The sequence below is a fragment of the Toxorhynchites rutilus genome, chromosome 2 (genome assembly GCF_029784135.1).
Source record: "Toxorhynchites rutilus septentrionalis strain SRP chromosome 2, ASM2978413v1, whole genome shotgun sequence".
NCBI classification, from domain to species: domain Eukaryota; kingdom Metazoa; phylum Arthropoda; class Insecta; order Diptera; family Culicidae; genus Toxorhynchites; species Toxorhynchites rutilus.
In genome coordinates this window covers 172,893,086-172,912,035 of record NC_073745.1, presented here as the reverse complement: position 1 = coordinate 172,912,035, position 18,950 = coordinate 172,893,086, and the positions used below count along the sequence as shown (strand labels likewise).

The window sequence follows — 18,950 nt, the reverse complement described above, 5'->3', positions numbered from 1 at the left end:
TGTCGTCATTATTTGAATTCAATATGGAATGTACATGGAAGAAACAAAACAATGATGATGACTTGAGCCAAGATGTCTTGAAATCTTGTAGCTGATAGTTTTTCAATAGATGACAATTGTATTGTAATTTACTTCCATCATTTAGGCCTTCAACACATTAGGCAACTGCAATCCGATCTATGTTGGCGATTAGAGACGTCGGTTAATCGTTCGATTAATTTAAATAATCGAATATCTGAAATTATTATCGAGTAATTTGGTATCGAATAATTTCAAATCAAAATATGAATACATCGAATAATTGCCACTGTAATCGCGATTAATGAATTAAAGAATTTTTCTCAAGGCTAATGCATTTTTAGGTTGAGAATTAGGCTATACAGTTGATTTTATCCAACATTTTTTCATTTTTTAATACGTGATTATTACAAGAAATAAATATTCGCTCGATTAATCGAATATTGAAAAACAATTATTCGAATGAATTGAATATTGAAAAATATCCGAACGATTAATCGATAATCGAATAACTGAAAAATTTAGACATCATATCGCCAACTCAGCTCTGCACATTGAAGCGACTGAACGTGATGTGATCGTTAAGTTTTCATCTGTCATCATAAATTGTATAATCGCTGTGGCAGAGATGCCATTTTTTTAACTGCCGAAGGAAATCAATAAATTTCTTTATTTGTGATTCTTCTTAACTCAAGCGAACAGAAAGAAAAACAAAAGTGCTTAGTTTTGCAAATAGCATCAAATTGTAGGTATGCGCAACTTTTAAAAACTACAATGGAATCAAAAAGGGCAACTTTGAAATACAGTTTGCACCTTTATATAAAAATGCACACATCTGGCATTCTTGATTGATTTGTTTTTCTAAAATGCTACAGCTCTTATCCGCTATGACAAATGTACATTCTTGATGTCAGGTGTCATCATTCGAAATTGAAAGAAAAATTACTCTATTGGATGAGCATATCCGAAAACAGTTTTAAATTGTTATAACTTGAATCGAAATGTTCATTAATTGTCATTTGATTATTCAAAGAACTTAGAACTGCACCTCACTTAACCTGTTTAGTATACATTACCTGATATTTCTACCAAGGCGCCTCTATATATACCAGGTGAAGCAATCATATGAAATGCATTTTCAGCCATATTAGAATTGCTGTCGGTATTGTTTACAAATAGCATCAGAACGCTGCCAGCGACTCCCTACAAACTGCTACGATGCTTATTCGAACGATGCCTATTATGTTCGGCATTCGCGAATTTATGTGAAAAAGCAGGATGGTTTTGTAGAATTTCATTCTCATTTCCACTACTCTCGGCGTATCCTACCTACAAAACAAACAACCCCCGCTCCACAAACCGTAATCCACATCTTATTGAAGTGATGATGTTGCTTCACCTGTTATACATCGATATAAGCGCCTTGGGCGCCTCTATATATACATTGACATAAGCGCCTTGGTTTCTACCAAGGCGTTATACTATAGGTGGACCGCAATGTCAAAATTGCTGTTCGTCCATTGCTCGTGAAAAAACCAATTTGTTTACAAAACAAATCATATCTTTTGGTTACAAATGCATTCGTTGGCAAAATAGCTGCTCGCGCTTTACTGTAGGCAGGTAATTTTCTGGATTTTTTCGTATAACAATTTCTCATAAATGCTTCTACTTTTTCAGATATCTACAATCAGCGGTCGAATTAAAAACAGTGCAGAAGGATGTTTTGAGCAGGAACCTTGTTCCGTTTATGTTGCTGAGCTGGCAGCAATCGACTTCGCATTGGGGATGATCTCCAACAAGCCTGCAGACCATTACTTCATTTTCTCGGATAGTCTCAGTTCGCTTGAGGCTCTCCAGTCGATGAGAACTAGTAGGCACCCATCTTATTTCCTCACAAAAGTGAGGCTGCAGATGAGTGCACTGATCGAAAGATCTTATAAGATAACCTTTGTATGGGTCCCCTCTCATTGCTCAATTCCTGGCAATGAGAAGGCGGACACTCTAGCAAAGGTGGGTGCCCAGGAAGGCGAATTGTTTGATAGACAGATTTCATACGATGAATTTTTCCAATTACTGCGTCAGAGTTCCCTCTTGAGTTGGCAAACCGATTGGGACACTGGAAGTCTTGGGCGGTGGTTATATTCAATTATTCCAAAGGTTTCTTCGAGAGCGTGGTTCAAAGGTTTGGACGTAAGTCGTGACTTCATTCGTGTAATGAGTAGACTTATGTCCAACCACTACTCGCTAGATGTGCACCTCCACAGAATAAATCTTGTTCAAAACAATGTCTGTCGGTGTGAAAACGGTTACGATGACATCGATCACGCAGTTTGGCAATGTACGGATAATTACGCAGCCAGAGAGTACCTTTTGAATGCCCTTGAGGTCCAAGGAAGACAACCCTATGTTCCTGTTAGAGACGTGTTGGGAACTCGCGACATCTGCTATATCAGTTGATCTATATGTTTGTGAAACGGTCTAGTATAAGAATTTAATGCTTTTGTGTTTTTTTTCTTTTTCGTTATTAGTTTGTTTGTATTGTCCCCTCATCTCACCGTCGCCCACCCTCGACAGCTAGTCGAACACCAGATGCTATCCCTGGTCATTATGCACAATGCTACAGTGCGTGCGGCAACCCTCGGTTGAGACAATGATACCTCATATCCATATCCCTAACCTGACCCGTCCCACAAAAATTGTTGCCCCTCTAACCTCGAGTAAACCGCGAGTAATCGGTCGAAACCTACTAAACATAGATTTAAGATGAAATTTTTGTATAAACAAAACTTGAGTTAGCGGCTCCGCAAAGCTTATGCGATTGAGCCTTACAAATAAACGAATTGGAAAAAAAAAGGATGTTTTGAGTATATTTTACCTTCTAGCCGCGCAATCAATGCTTTTCTTTCCAAGCAAGCAGCGTTTTAATCGTACGTGGTTTTATTGAGCATTTAAAAAAAGTGTTATTTTTTTTGTTCTATCATCAGGGCAAAACCATGAAATAGAATCGTACGTGGTACGAGTTTATCGGCACAATCTGATCAAGGACGGAGGCATCATCAAACGGAAACTATGCGAGAAACTTTTCGAAGAGATAAAACTGCGCCGCAACACTCGTGTCAAAATGGGTGCTGATGAACCACGATTTGATAACACGTAATGAGCCAATCCAACAGCATGCCAATGGTAATCGACCAAATCATTTTAAATTCAACATGGAGCGGTTGCGAAACCTACAATCACGCTGGTGGGTCGGTTTGATATATTTATTCCGCTAAAGAATGATTATATTTGTTGATTTTTCAGAGTTGACTTCCAAAAAGCAAAACAAATTCCTGCGTATGCTGGATGCAATTTTACAAAACAACAAAGTTTTGAAGGAAATTAAAGAGATGGTAGTGGCGAATCGACTTCTATCGGAAATTCGTTATGTGACTGCGGTGGAACGTATGCTGAAACACAATTTGGACCCCTCTTTGCGCTGCTGCTTTGTATGTCGAGAGTATTTCCGCATTGCCGATGAGTATACCAGTCATTTCGAAAAATTGCACGGTGAGAAATTTCTTATTGTTGCGACGGTGGATCAATTTCAGACTAGTCAAAAGTTCAACGTTCTACATCACTACAATGCCCTTAATCCGGTGACAATATTCACGATTTGCAACGTATACCACACAGCCCTAATAAAAAAAACAAGAAAAGACGGGTCTAATATTTTACAATAAAGAACAAATCTATCTCTTTCCACGAAAATCGGAGAATCACTATATCGATTCGACATGGAATGGCTGATACATATAAGGCAGAAAAAAGGTTTAACTTTGGAATTCAACATCCTATATTTTCTCGTACCATTAAGTTCATGGCGCATTTGATGTCGGTCATCGTAGCTGCTGCTATGGAAATGACGTGAGCATATACCTTGATTTTTATCTCCATCTCGGAGAAAAGTGTGGTAAACAATGTCCGGGTTATTTTTCGTTATGAGAACCTTGTTTCCACATCCTTTTACTGCACAATAATACGGTATCTGAAGTAAATAAAATATTTACAATATAATTTTGGCATGATAGAGAACCGCGAGATGAACGATTATCTGTGGAGGAGTTGGACAACAGATTTCTTAGACTTATAGCACTTTTATCACACCCACAAGCTCATCAAATCATCACGGTCCCCCAAAAATATTGAATAATATATAATTTTATTTTTTTTTTTTATTCTTTATTTGAGAGGTTTTCAGCCTCCTGGGCTGGTTCGCCTAAATAATATATAATATAAATACCTTATTGCAGCTATAGTACACTATTTTTCATGAATATATATATATATATATATATATATATATATATATATATATATATATTTGTTTATTTCTTCCTTCAATTGTTTTCCTCAGCGAGTTGATATGAAACCATAACCACACAACCAAACAAAAAGTAAATAATTCAGAAAGCTACGTCTCGCTACTCGTCTCACGTATTCTCATGAAAGTGTCAAGAACGAAACACCTATAGTTTAGCATCTTGAATAGTTAGCACACCTATAGTTTAGCATCAATGAATGGTTGTGAACTACGTCACCACAGAAGCATCACCAAACCCAAGGGGTCAACCTTCAACGACTACCACAGGCACAATTAACCTCCATCGACTACAGCCACGTCCAACCCTTTTTCGGGTCCTCCCAGACACCATTGATGGAAAAGACTCGTCAGTGACTACGTTAGCGTTCCTCGATGATGGATGATCCTTTACATTGGTCGAGCAGAAGCTTGCAAAAATTCTCTTTGATGTCTTTGCAATTGATGTTTACCAGATACAGATTCGGTCGTGTTCACCATGTTCGGCTCATTACGTCAAGAACAAGAACGCCGAAGAGTGGAAACATCCGTTCCCAAAAGCGGCTGCAGCTATTATCGAAAACCACTACGTGGATAATTACCTCGACAGCCTAGACACAGACGAAGAGGCCGTGGAGTTAGCACTTGTGGTGAAAAAAGTTCACGCTAAAGCCGGGGTTGGAATTGGTTACTTGGCGGATCGGGGACTCAAGCCAGCAGATCACGAAAAATTTCATGACTGATAAAGGAACGAGTACTGAGAAGGTAATAGGAATGTTGTGGAAGCCGAAGGAAGACACATTCACTTTCTCAGTCAAATTTCGGGAAGATGTTCAATTGCTGATCAATGGAACGAGCGCACTGACTAAACGCCAAGTTTTACGGGTGGTTATGGGTATTTTCGATCCTCTTGGAATAGTAGCTGCATTCGTGATTCATGTCTGATCAGTGTCTGATCCAGGATATATGGCGTACCGGTATAGGCTGGGATGAAGCAATCCCTGGAGAACTACATGGCACTTGGCGACACTGGGTAGAAGTTCTTCACAGTTTGAGTCGAATCGGTATACCAAGGTGTTATTTCCCGGGTTACAGTTCCAGCAGTTTGCAGAGCCTTGAACTACATGTTTTCGTAGACGCAAGCGAAACGGCCTACACCTGCGTCGCGTATTTCCGGATGGGGGACCATGGCCAGGTTCGATGTTCGCTCGTTGCAGCCAAAACCAAGGTTGCTCCACTGCCATTAGTTATGTTTGGCGTTTCAGCGCAATAGTGAAGAAGAAATGCGTCGCAGAAATACCTGGTTCCCCAGTACTTTCTGGACAGGAAATCTTGGAAGCTGAGTGATAGTATGGCGGTGGGTGCAAGCAGAAGCTTATCCTGACGGGCTAGCAATCCAGCGAGGAAACGAGCAGTTGCAGCCACATGAGCGTAGAAAATTGGTGAAATGTAGTCCACTTCGGAAGCTGTCTCCGTTTATCGACGCCAATAGCGTATCGAGAGTAGATGGGCGACTGAACAATGCTTCGCATACCGCATATGATGAGAAATTCCCGGTGATTCTGTCTAAGAACCAAAGTTTCACGGAGCTGCTTGTTGGATGGTATCATCGGCAATATGCTCACGGGAATGGTCAAACGGTACTCAACGAGATGCGACAGAAATTCCATACATCCTGCCTACGGACATTAATTCGAAGAGTTGCCAAACAGTACCGGTGGTGTCTACAGATCCATTCCAAGGGTTCCTAGGATGGCCCCACTTCCAGAAGTCAGGGTAACCCCTTACGTTCGTGCCTTTACTTTTATCGTCGTGGACTACTGTGGTCCTTTTCGATACGATCAGGAAGATGCGAGGTGAAAAACTGGGTGATGCTAATTACCTGTTCGACTGTTCGTGCCGTGCACTTGGAATCAGTCGGTAGCTTGTCAACAGAAGCATGCAAGCTAGTCATTCGACGATTTATAGCCTGGCGGGGTGCACCACAGGAGATCTACAGCGACCAGGGCACAAATTTCATTGGTGCAAGCAGGGAGTTACGAGAGGAAATTGCGAACATCAACAGGTCAATGGCAGGAGCGTTCACCAATAGTGAGACGCAATGGCACTTCAATCCGCCTGCCGCCCCTAACATGAGCGGAGTTTGGGAGCGCTTAGTACGTTCTGTGTACGTTCTTTACGAACCATCTTCACCATTAAGAAGCCGAATGATGAGACATTCCGTACGATTCTGTCTGAAGCTGCATCGATTGTCACCTCAAGACTGTTGACTTACGTGCCTTTGAAGACGGAGAACAGCGAGGAGCTAACGCCTAACCACTTCATGATGTTGAGTTCCAGTGGCGTAGTCCAGCCAACAAAGCTGGCGTAGTTCAGCCAAAGGAAAGCTCCTAGAACCAACTGGGATACGATTCAAAGTCTCTTGGACCAGTTCTGGCTAAAGTGGATCGAGGAGTATCTTCCATCCATCAACTGCCGTTCCAAGTGGCTTACGGCTCTAAACCTGTTCAACCAGGAGATTTGGTGTTGCTGGTCGACAAAGAAACGCGCAATGGTTGGGTACGAGGCAGGGTTGTGAAGTTCTACAACGGAAAAGACGGCAGAATTCGGAATGCGGATGTGCAGACGGTAAATGGCGTGCTACAGAGACCGGTTACTGGACAGGCAGTGCTTGAGGTGTTGAATGATGGTACAGCTGGAAGGGATGTCCAGCAATACGGGTCGGGGATTGTTGGGGAAACCGATCATGCTGGCCACCCTGTCAACCGTTTAGTTGCATATTGGTAAACTTCCGAAGGTGACAATTGTCACATTCACAAAACCAATAGAAATAGACCAATAGAGACAAATAGAGGAGTAAACAAGAAGGATCGATAGGTATATACAACCGTGGAAGCTTAACAGAGAATAATTTACGATAATTTACAATTGAAACATTATTTAAATTAATGAATTGAATTAACTGTAAGTACACGCAACATTGAATTACACATAACATGAAAAAAACATGTATTTACATTGAAACAGATATTGTTTATAAACGTTGCACAACAGTCCGAAACAGATAGCGAAATACATAAAAAGGACTATAAATGTAAGTGTATACACGATAAATAATCTATATATATATATATATATATATATATATATATATATATATATATATATATATATATATATATATATATATATATATATAAATGGATTTCTGTCTGTCTGATTCTTATGAAACTACTGATCCGATCGACATGAAAATTGGTATGTAGGGAGTTTTGCTGCCATAAAAATGAAACACAAGTTTCTGCATTATTCGAGAATTAATCAAGCAAACGAGACCAAATTTAGCATGTGAAAGTTTTAGGGTGCAATAAACGATTCTATGGTGGTTAGATACTTCTCCCTCTCTTAGAGTGGGCTGTCATACAAATGAAAAACAAATTTCTGCATAGCTCGAAAACTAATCAAGCAAATGGAGCCAAATTTGGCATGTTAAGATTTTAGAGGGCGCGAAACGTTTCTATGGTTAATATACACTCCTCCCCCCTCTCTAAAGGGGAGAAGAGGGAGGGGTCTGCGTCTGAAAATAATCTGATATTATAATGATGAGTTTTGGTAGAAGTACTACGAATTTTTTAGTAAAAAATTAATTTAACGGGGTCGATTAGAAGATCAATCAATGAGCAGTTCTGCGATTGGACTCATGATCTTGCACTTCGTAAGAAAACGTGAATGTTTGAAGGTATTGATAACAAAAAACGAATTTTGGGCGGGACGAAGTTTTGCGGGTCAGCTAGTAATATTATAATTATAGTGAAATAAAATTATAGCTTAACCCTTTGTGGTCGAAATTAATTTGCCTTCAAATAGATCCTCTTTCCTTTCTACGCTAATAATATTTTGTTTATACCGAGTACCGTTATCTACTATTCATTGAAACTCCGTGTATTTTAGTGAAAAAGTTTACTTAACATTAAAATCCGTTTAGAAAAAATGTAAACAATCACATCGTTGAATAAAGTATTTAGTATGAGTTCCGAAACGCTTGTGGTCACGACTGGGTCGCAACATTAATATTTGGTATGGCCTCCTTTGGCCTCCATTTCTGGTCACTGTAAACGGAAGTGCCTCCCAGATCTTCGTAATCGTCGTTTCGAGTTCCGCTTTATTCCCTGGATTTTTATTCTTCAGGTGGTTGTTGATTTCCCTCCAAAGAAACTCACTAGTATTGAAGTCCGGTGATTTCGGAGGTGTTTTGAGTTGATTGGGACATCATAGAGCAGGTATTCTCGCATGATGAGGTAAGTTTGCTTCGGGTTATCATTTTATTGAAAGTAGTAATCACGACGGAGAGCAAAAATATATGCACGAGACACTGAAGGTTACGTTGCAGGATGTTCAATGAAGCTATCTTGTCCATCGCCGAATCGATAAACTCCATGGTTCCAGCTCCAGAAGCCACCATCGTATCATACATTATCTGACTGCCGTCGCCTTGTTTTACAGTGGGAACCAAATGATGAATCTGAAGCACCAATCTTGGTTTTCTTCGCACTATCTGCCCTTCATCCGATCTAAAGAGATTGGTTTTCATCTCATCCGGTCATTAGGTCAGTTTACATATGCCTTTGCAAACTGTAGCCGTTTTTTTCATATTCGCCTTTCAGATGAAAGACTTTTCACGGGCAACAAGACCTCTCAGATTGTTCCTGTATGCTGCTCTCCGGATAGTATCTGTGCTGACAGGTCTTCCAATGATGCCGACTACTTCGGTAGTCAATTTAGGGATGTTTGTTTTAGAATTCTTTCGAAATGTTCGCACAATTACTCGTGCTCATCAGAAGACAGGATACGTATGTGTCTTCTACCGGGAGATTTTCCATGGTTCCTTCGTATTTCCACTTGTTTAGGATTTTCTTTGCTGTACAGTGGGGTTTTCCGACTATATCTGCTACTTCCTGGAATGTCTTTCCACGACAATTCATATTTATTATCATTGTCATGCAACAATATCTTTTCCTTTCCTTCAACTTGCCATTTTGGTCAAGAAATTTCAAACAAAACAAATCCAATACTGCCCAAGCAGTGGTTATGTGTTGACACTAATCACTGACGAAAAAAAGTACGCTTATTCCCAAAGATCTTAATTACAATGTTAATTTGTTCGGAGAAATTGGTGTACACTCAATTTTGCGATGCCTAGAATGGAGATTTTCAATTTTTAGGAATAAACAATTAGCAGAAAATTTTTCGCGGAATTTTAATGTACGTACAGCTAGTTAAATGTGTGAGTATTCAATATGCATCAAAAGAATCAATGTTTTCAAAATATTTTATACCAAATAAGTGGAAAGTATCGTCAAGTAGCATTTGTACACTCAATATTGCGATAGACTGTACTGCCCATGTTTGTATAGAAGACGTAAACGACAAAATGAACAAAATCGACTTTTTCGCTGTTTCACATTCTACACAATGTAATACGTTTGCTCAACATGCAAACCAACATTTTTTGTTCGAAAACATTTGAGCAATTTTTAAAAAACCTTTACGAAAAATCGCTGTTAGTCCGCATAACAGACGTAGTTCCATACAGCTTTCATACATCGTTCGAAAATCAACAATTGTTAGTATTATGTGCTATAAGCTAAATCTACATTTGAATCACATTATTTGTAGAGTTCAAACATGTCTGTCACGATAGTGTCTTATTACTTAGTGTTTCCTAATAGATGAATATGGGAAACCATTGAAACGCTGTTCATATAATTATTTTTTTCTGTACACGATGAACAAAGAGAAGCAATTGTGTTTTTTAATGTTATATGTTACCTTAATTTCTGCATTTGAATCTTCAAGTAGATAATTAAACAATCAAATCAGTAGTAAAATCAAAATAATATTGGTTCTTAGCATTATAACTCCTCGGATTCAACATTGAAATATTCCACATACTCAGCATTTACTCATACCGTTGGAGTAAGTCACTCCACCATCTTTATGCGATTGATCGTGATATCGGTAATACATGTTGCTTAAATTACCAACATTACAGATTGCCTTTACAATTAATTGAAAAAAACGAACCTGTTGTTCTTATCATATCTCAGAGTATTCTTCAGGAAAAAAGTACTATCATAGACTCGCAACAAATCAGGAGCACATTTTCCAGACATTTCACTGAATTTCTTCCAAACCTTTTTGATTTTATCCGATAACAACTGAAACCATTCTGTGCTGGATTCCTCGAGTCGAGAAAGACGCACCACGCTAGATATAAGGTACAGACTAGGGGGGCGTTGCTGATTAATGGTCAGCTGCATCCCAATAGGAAGTATCCCGTGTCGGGCACACGTACAGAGCATTGGAGACAGCAACATCCGAATTACGAAAACACTTGTAATACTAACCTCGAGCCAACCGCGAGTAATCGGTTACATATTACTAACATAGATAATAAGAAAAATTGTATTGAACTCCCGGCCCCGTGAGGCTAACGCCATATGAGCCTTTATAAAAATATATATTTTGGAAAAAAAAAAACAACTGAAACTACCGACGGAAACGTTTTGACTATTATCGGAATTGTAAATACTAACGCTACAAACAGAGCAACCTGGTGATTACGTCTAGCTATGCGAACAAATGTTCATTGAAACGATCGATTGTCCACAAGCGTTTTCCAAATCGAAAAAAATATGTTTTAATCCGCAAAATCACCTAGGCCCTCTTTTTACCGGTAATATCTGGACAGATCATTGCATCGGAAATTTTCCGATTACGTTTTCAATGCGTTTTCGATGGCAGTGTATACTGTCATCGTCCGATAAACATATTTTCACATATAGTTTGCGACTATTAAAGAAAAAGCACCTTATCTTTCCCCACTAAATTTCAATAATATAAATCCGATACGAATCAAAAAATCGATTGGATAGATTATCAATGAATAATTGTATATTGATGTTGGGTTCTATGTTGTTTTTAATACCGCTAAACGAAAGAGCGAAAGAACGGTTCAAAAGAACTGATTCACTTAGTTGAACAGTTAGTGACTGAAACGTTCATCAGAGTGAACCGTTTTGCCCATCTCTATTAAATATCACGAAATGCAAATCAACTACTTTCACTCGCTGCCAAACTTCCATCAATTTCAATCAGACTTCCAGTGCGCGTGCTTTATTTTTGAGAGACGAGTTTTCTCTTCCTCACAACCCTTCCATGTACGAGCGATGAGATCGGGCTTTATCTCACGAGCTTGAGATTGGCTCTTTCTCTTTTCTTTCGTAATATATTGAGAGGTATTCAGACCTCCTGTGCGCGCGCCTAGATTTCGAGAGACGAGTATTGATTTTCTCCTCCTCACGATCCCTTCATGTGCAAGCGATGAAATCGGGCTTTAGCACATGAGCCTGAGTTCGGCTCCTTCTCTTTTCTTTCGTAAAATATTGAGATGCGCTCAAGAATACCTCGTTGCATCTCAACATGAGTGATGCACATGTGTTGCATGCATGTAAAAGAAGCTCGCGCATTAGTGCTCGCGAGACTTTCTCGTGTACCTGCCTCAAAGTGATATTTGGTGCTGTCGAGGGAAGTTGTGCTTCTGGTGTTAAAATTTCAATCTTCGTAATATGGCAATTCACAAAGAAATTCGAGACAGGACAATAGGACTAGACCCACGCAAAGTACACGGACTAGAGATTGGAAACTCGGAACATGGAACTGCAAGTCTCTCAATTTTCCTGCGAGTACCCGAATTCTTTCGGAAATATTGAGAGCCCGCAATTTCAACATCGTAGTGCTGCAGGAGGTGTGCTGGAAAGGTTCGATGGTGCGGACGAGCTGGGTACAGCTTTCGTCGTTATGAGAGAGATGCAAAAACGGGTAACTGGCTGGTGGCCGATCTATAAAAGAATGTGCAGATTGAGAATGCGAGGCAAACCAAGAAACCAACGAAAACGACTTCACTTCGACTTCACTGCCTCCAAGAACATGGCCATACGTAGCACCTTCTTCCAGCACAGCCTCCAATACCGTTAAGGAGGCCATTGATCAGTTCAAGAACCACAAAGCAGCTGACAAGGATGGCCTCGTAGCAGAGCTCTTCGATGAAGGCCCGGGAAAACTTGTAGAGTGTATGCACCGGCTGATAGTCAGGATCTGGAACACAGAACAGTTATCGGAGGAGCGGAAGGGCGGGGTAATCTGCCGCTTCTGAAGGCGACAAGCTAGATTGTGGGAACTATTGTGTTATCACAATCCTGAATGGCTGACAACAACAACAATTGTGAAATTCGAAGACGCATAGTCAATGGAAATCGTGCCTACTATGAGCTCCGCAAATCCTTGAGGTCCAACAAACTCCGACCCCGTACGAAGTGTACCATGTACAAATCCCTAATGCGACCGGTTGTACTCTATGGGCATTTGGTGTTTTCGAATGCCGAGTGCTCAGAACAATATACGGTGGTGTACAGGATAACGGAGTATGGAGAAGGAGAATGAACCACGAACTGGCGCAACTCTACGGCGAACCCAGCATCCAGAAAGTCGCCAAGGCTGGACGAATGCGATGGGCAGGGCATGTTGCATGATTGCCGGACAGCAGCGCTGCAAAGATGGTGTTCGCATCGAATCCGGTAGGAACAAGAAAGAGAGGAGCCCAGCGAGCGAGATGGTTGGACCAGGTGGAGGGGGATTGGCAAAAATCGGTGCGGTTGGAGAACTGCAGCCATGGATCGGGTTTATTGCAGAAAAAAAGTGAATCAGATCTAATCTCAATTGAGTGTAGAGTCATAGCCAATAAATAAATAAATATGGCAAGTAGAACAATTAGTGATGAAGAACTGTTTCACATAAATATCGCTGCTAAATTCATCCAATAAATTCATTCATTTGTGGCACACAGCTCGCAATGGTTGTGTGAGATACGAGGCTGAATAGGGCGAAGCAAATTGTACGTGCTACGTGCTGTGCGAGATCTCAGAAGGCTTAACCAAATGTCACTTTGAGGCAGTTACACGAGAAAGTCTCGCGAGCACTAATGCACGAGCATCTCTTCGTGTACACAACACATGTGCATGGTTCGCATCGAAACGCGACGAGGCATTCCTGAACGTATCACAAAATTTTACGTAAGAGAAGAGAAAGAGCCAATTCCAAGCTCTCGTTAAAGCCCGGTCTCATCGCTTGTACATGAAAGAGTTGTGAGGAAGAAAAAATCGATACTCGTTTCTCGAAATTTGAGCGCGCACAGGAAGTCTACTCGCTCGGCTGCCTTCTGCCTCGCTCATTTGTTGCAAACAGCTCCAAATGACACTGTGAGATTCGAGACTGGATAACGCAAAGCACACTGCCCTTTTGCGTGCTGTGTGAGATCTCGGAAAGTTTAGTTTCAACTATAAAATCGCCTCTAATAACATCGAACGCGTCAATAGCATCCGTGATCTCGGTGTCATCCTAGACAATAAACTAAGGTTCGACGAACATAGAGGCACCACCGCCGCGAAAGGATTCGCAATACTAGGATTCATTCGTCGGAACTCGCAAACATTACAGGATCCATACATGCTGAAGACATTATATTGTTCCCTAGTACGGAGTATCATCGAATATACAAGCTGTGTGTGGTCTCCCTATCACGCAACGCAAATGATACGCATTGAGAAAGTGCTTTATCCGTTACGCGCTACTGGGTCGTCCCTGGAACGATCCGCCTAACCTCCCCGATTATGCAAGCCGCTGTAGACTGATCGATATTGAAACCTTATAGTCAAGGCGGACAAAAACCCAACGTCAGTTTGTGTTTGATATGTTGACCGGCGAGATGGATTGTCCAGAGCTGATACAGAATGCACAAATTTACGCTTCATCTAGACGCCAGACGAGACAGACAACTTCTAACGATCCCTCAGCGCAGGACCACCTATGGTCAAACATTCCTCTACTGAAATGTTTCCGTGAGTTCAATGTAGTGAATAATTGTTTTGATTTTAATATATCTAAAAACGTGTTTAAAAGTAGAATTTAGGAGCTGTCCTAAGTAAACAGTCTGTAGGAATTGTTAAGGAATGAAATAGTTATGCTGTTGTACTAAAGACAACACAGTCTTTCTCTTTCGCAACAATGATCGCTCGCTCGCTGGTTGCCAATAGGAGAATTGTTCTATATTCACCACTGACCATTGGTATCGTATAAAATACCAGTGGCAGTGGCAGTCAAGTCAGTCACAAATAGAACATCAGATAGATCACATCTCGAATTTATTAAACTCAGTTATAACAGTTTCGAAATACAGTGTTTCTTTGAACCGCGAAATCAAATAGTTTTTTTTACCAATTGTGCAATCCAACGGCTAGATCTAATCTTGAACAGGAATCTTTAAATCCAAAAAGATGAAATAAATAAATAGGTAAGATTTTACTAGGGACCGAAATAAATCGCCTCAGTAAACAATAGCAGCAGAAACAACCCATTAGGAAAAAGTGTAGAAGAGTAGAAATATTGTGGCGCGGGAAAAATATGTGTATAAATGCCTCATATTTCTATTATAAATTAATTTTCTTGTTTTAATTTTCTGAAATCTATTCTGAGGTTAATGTAATGGGGACGAAGTTCCCATTTAACGAAGATAAAGAATCGAAGCGGCCCAAGCCGCCAAGATGACGCGGTCCGAGTTCATCATAGACCCGTCGTCGGAAGCGGCGGTATCTCACACGCAAACCTGTGTTCCACTGATTGCCCGGTTAGTTTGAAACATAGGAAACAATCCTTTAACAATGTCCGACCGAGCGTCGGACGACATACGATTGCATTATGTTTGCCCGGTTAATTTTTGTTTTGAAATACAATACCGCGCCATAATATATCTAACCTACTGCACTTTTTCTAAGTGGTTGTTTCTGTTGCAATCGTTTTCTGTGGCGATTTATTCCGGGAACCTATTTCACTATATTCGTAAGATTTTTTCATCAAATATGATTCTTTATCACTTCATTAAATATTCCGAGTTAGCTACTTGTGCATAATTCACATTTAATATATTGTTTTAGTTGATTTTTGATTTAAAATCGACAGAAATACTCCGATGTTCAATATATTCACCCATTCAACGCCAACTCATCGTCGAGAAGTGATAATTTCACAATATACGGATTAGATCCTTCATCTTTCCTATAGTTGATCTGAAAATAAATAACTATTGGATAATGTAGATTCGACTAAATGCGGTTCTGGAACACACCAGAAGCGTAATCAATGTTACAAAACAGGAAGTGGGTTATATCTATGGTATAACCGCAAGGGTGACGTAGGACTATTGTTGATTTAGAGATCATTTGTATGAAGTTGAATCTGAATTCATTCTGAATGAATGAATATTTGGAGAACTTCGAAAACGAGAGCATTACGTTGGAGGCACAAGGTTTCATGCATCCAATATTGGATACGGAAATATCCTACTGATGGGGAAGAATAATCTTCAGAAGCTATCCTGTTGATTGCGATTGATTGAAAAATCGCAAAACCTAATGTATTTGGTCACAGTGTTACATGGATAGAAAACATTAAAATAAACTCTTTCATATGAATGTAATTTTAAATTCCCAGAGGAACTGGCAGATTATTTTCAGTAACGATTAGATATTTCCACATTTTCCTCGATACTGGAAGCCCACCAGTGGTTAATGCTAACTCGATAACCATCTGTTAATAGCACTTGATTGAAACATATTTGGTCACAGTGTTACAAACATTCAAATAAACTCTTTCACATGAATGTATTTTTAAATTCCTAGAGGAACTGGCAGATTATTTTCCGGATCTTTCTCGATCCAAACGGAAAGAATTCCGTGCGTGTATGTGTGTGTGTGTAGCGGCTGCTTCGAGATCTTCCCGGGGAACCGTTTGTAGCATCACTCTCCTCCTGATGGATTCCCTTCTGGCCTAAGGTGCACAAACAGGCTCTTGGTGACACCGTTCATCCGCGCTTTCATGATAAATGAAGAGCTTCACCACAACAGCGACAACATGCTCCAATCGCTGTACAATTAGAACTGAGTGGATTTCCGAGCGGCGCTCGCTTATATACCGATTGGTGATTTCAATAGCCTATTTTGAAAGCAAATTTAAGACTATTGAAACAAGTTTTTGGATCAGAAAGTAACAAGTATGGAACGCGTAGACATTTTATCTTTCGAATGAAGTGTTTATCATACCATTTCGTTCAGTTGTTTAGAGGCTATTAACACTCAAAATCTCGGTCTCCGGCGTAACGCTTTCGTTTTCGAAACTTTGATTTTACACCCCGGTATAGAAATGAAAGACGTAGTCCTACGTCAAAATATCATGTCCGTGTTCCTGTCTTGAGGAAGGATCACTCAATATTTTTATGAGAGGATCGAACAAATTATCAACCATACCATATTCGAGAAGAATATTTTAGCTCAAATTGTTTCTGCCGGTGATCACGATGAAAAGCAATTTTATGCAATAATATCTTGTAGTATCGTAGTTGTCATTCACTAGTAATACTTTGATTTTTTCGATTATTTTCCTTATGCCATATTCAACATCGTTTTCACAGGCAATTAAAAATGTATCATCTGGTTCAGTATTTCTTTTTTTAAACATGACCAGAACTAATAACCTAATTGTCACTAATGAGTTATTTATTCTTTTTACGTTGTCGGAATCGAGATCCACTACACAGTTTTTGAACAATAACAACAAGTTAGTCTCTATAGCAGATAACTCTGAATACTCCATTTTTTGTAGTTTTTGCTCCAAAAACTCGCAATTAGGTTGCAACAAAAAGAAGTTCTCCCAAAAACCAGGATTTTCGTCAATTTTCTCGCCATTCAGTAAAAGTTCGTAGATGTATACGACCTTTTCTTTCGGGCGTTTAGAAACAAAATCTGATTTTTTCTTCAACATATCAGATTTTAATTGAACTGGAGCCAATTTAACTCGTGTTTACACTTTTGGTTTTTTATGAATTGTGCTTCGCCAATAAGTACACATAAGGTGGAGCAGCAGACAAAGTATATTTGGATTGGTGAACGAATTATGGTGTCGTCATTATTTGAATTCAATATGGAATGTACATGGAAGAAACAAAACAATGTTTCAATAACTCACAATTTGATGATGACTTGAGCCAAGATGCTCTGAAATCTTGTAGCTGATAGTTTTTCAATAGATGACAATTGTATTGTAATTTACTTCCATCATTTAGGCCTTCTACACATTAGGCAACTGCAATCCGATCTATGTTGGCGATTAGAGACGTCGGTTAATCGTTCGATTAATTTAAATAATCGAATATCTGAAATTATTATCGAGTAATTTGGTATCGAATAATTTAAAATCAAAATATGAATACATCGAATAATTGCCACTGTAATCGCGATTAATGAATTAAAGAATTTTTCTCAAGGCTAATGCATTTTTAGGTTGAGAATTAGGCTATACAGTTGATTTTATCCAACATTTTTTCATTTTTTAATACGTGATTATTACAAGAAATAAATATTCGATTAATCGAATATTGAAAAACAATTATTCGAATGAATTGAATATTGAAAAATATCCGAACGATTAATCGATAATCGAATAACTGAAAAATTTAGACATCATATCGCCAACTCAGCTCTGCACATTGAAGCGACTGAACGTGATGTGATCGTTAAGTTTTCATCTGTCATCATAAATTGTATAATCGCTGTGGCAGAGATGCCATTTTTTTAACTGCCGAAGGAAATCAATAAATTTCTTTATTTGTGATTCTTCTTAACTCAAGCGAACAGAAAGAAAAACAAAAGTGCTTAGTTTTGCAAATAGCATCAAATTGTAGGTATGCGCAACTTTTAAAAACTACAATGGAATCAAAAAGGGCAACTTTGAAATACAGTTTGCACCTTTATATAAAAATGCACACATCTGGCATTCTTAATTGATTTGTTTTTCTAAAATGCTACAGCTCTTATCCGCTATGACAAATGTACATTCTTGATGTCAGGTGTCATCATTCGAAATTGAAAAAAAAATTACTCTATTGGATGAGCATATCCGAAAACAGTTTTAAATTGTTATAACTTGAATCGAAATGTTCATTAATTGTCATTTGATTATTCAAAGAACTCAGAACTGCACCTCACTTAACCTGTTTAGTATACATTACCTGATATTTCTACCAATGCGCCTCTATATATACCAGGTGAAGCAATCATATGAAATGCATTTTCAGCCATATTGGAATTGCTGTCGGTATTGTTTACAAATAGCATCAGAACGCTGCCAGCGGCTCCCTACAAACTGCTACGATGCTTATTCGAACGATGCCTATTATGTTCGGCATTTGCGAATTTATGTGAAAAAGAAAGGATGGTTTTGTAGAATTTCATTCTCATCTCTACTCTCGCATGTGAAAATGCAAAAAAGGCGTATCCTAGCAAGAACAAAACAAACAACCTCCGCTCCACAAACCGTAATCTTATTGTAGTTATGATGTTGCTTCACCTGTTATACATCGATATAATCACCTTGGGCGCCTCTATATATACATTGAGATAAGCTCCTTGGTTTCTACCAAGGCGTT

At 39.2% G+C, this 18,950-nt stretch overlaps 2 long non-coding RNA genes across 3 annotated transcripts; one reads left to right on the top strand and one right to left on the bottom strand.

Annotated features, from left to right (window-relative positions):
• Positions 1 to 664: 664 nt before the first annotated feature.
• Positions 665 to 3,716, top strand: LOC129768008 (uncharacterized). Its single transcript, XR_008741614.1, has 4 exons — positions 665 to 1,638; positions 1,696 to 2,945; positions 3,003 to 3,262; positions 3,322 to 3,716. It is a non-coding gene; the product is annotated as an uncharacterized LOC129768008 (long non-coding RNA).
• Positions 3,658 to 15,620, bottom strand: LOC129768009 (uncharacterized). Of its 2 annotated transcripts, XR_008741616.1 has the most exons (4): positions 15,597 to 15,620; positions 15,458 to 15,537; positions 3,868 to 4,045; positions 3,658 to 3,695 (listed from the first exon to the last, which is right to left on the bottom strand). It is a non-coding gene; the product is annotated as an uncharacterized LOC129768009 (long non-coding RNA). The 2 variants fall into 2 exon arrangements; XR_008741615.1 differs by lacking the exon at positions 3,658 to 3,695 and having other exon boundaries at positions 3,840 to 4,045.
• Positions 15,621 to 18,950: the final 3,330 nt, after the last annotated feature.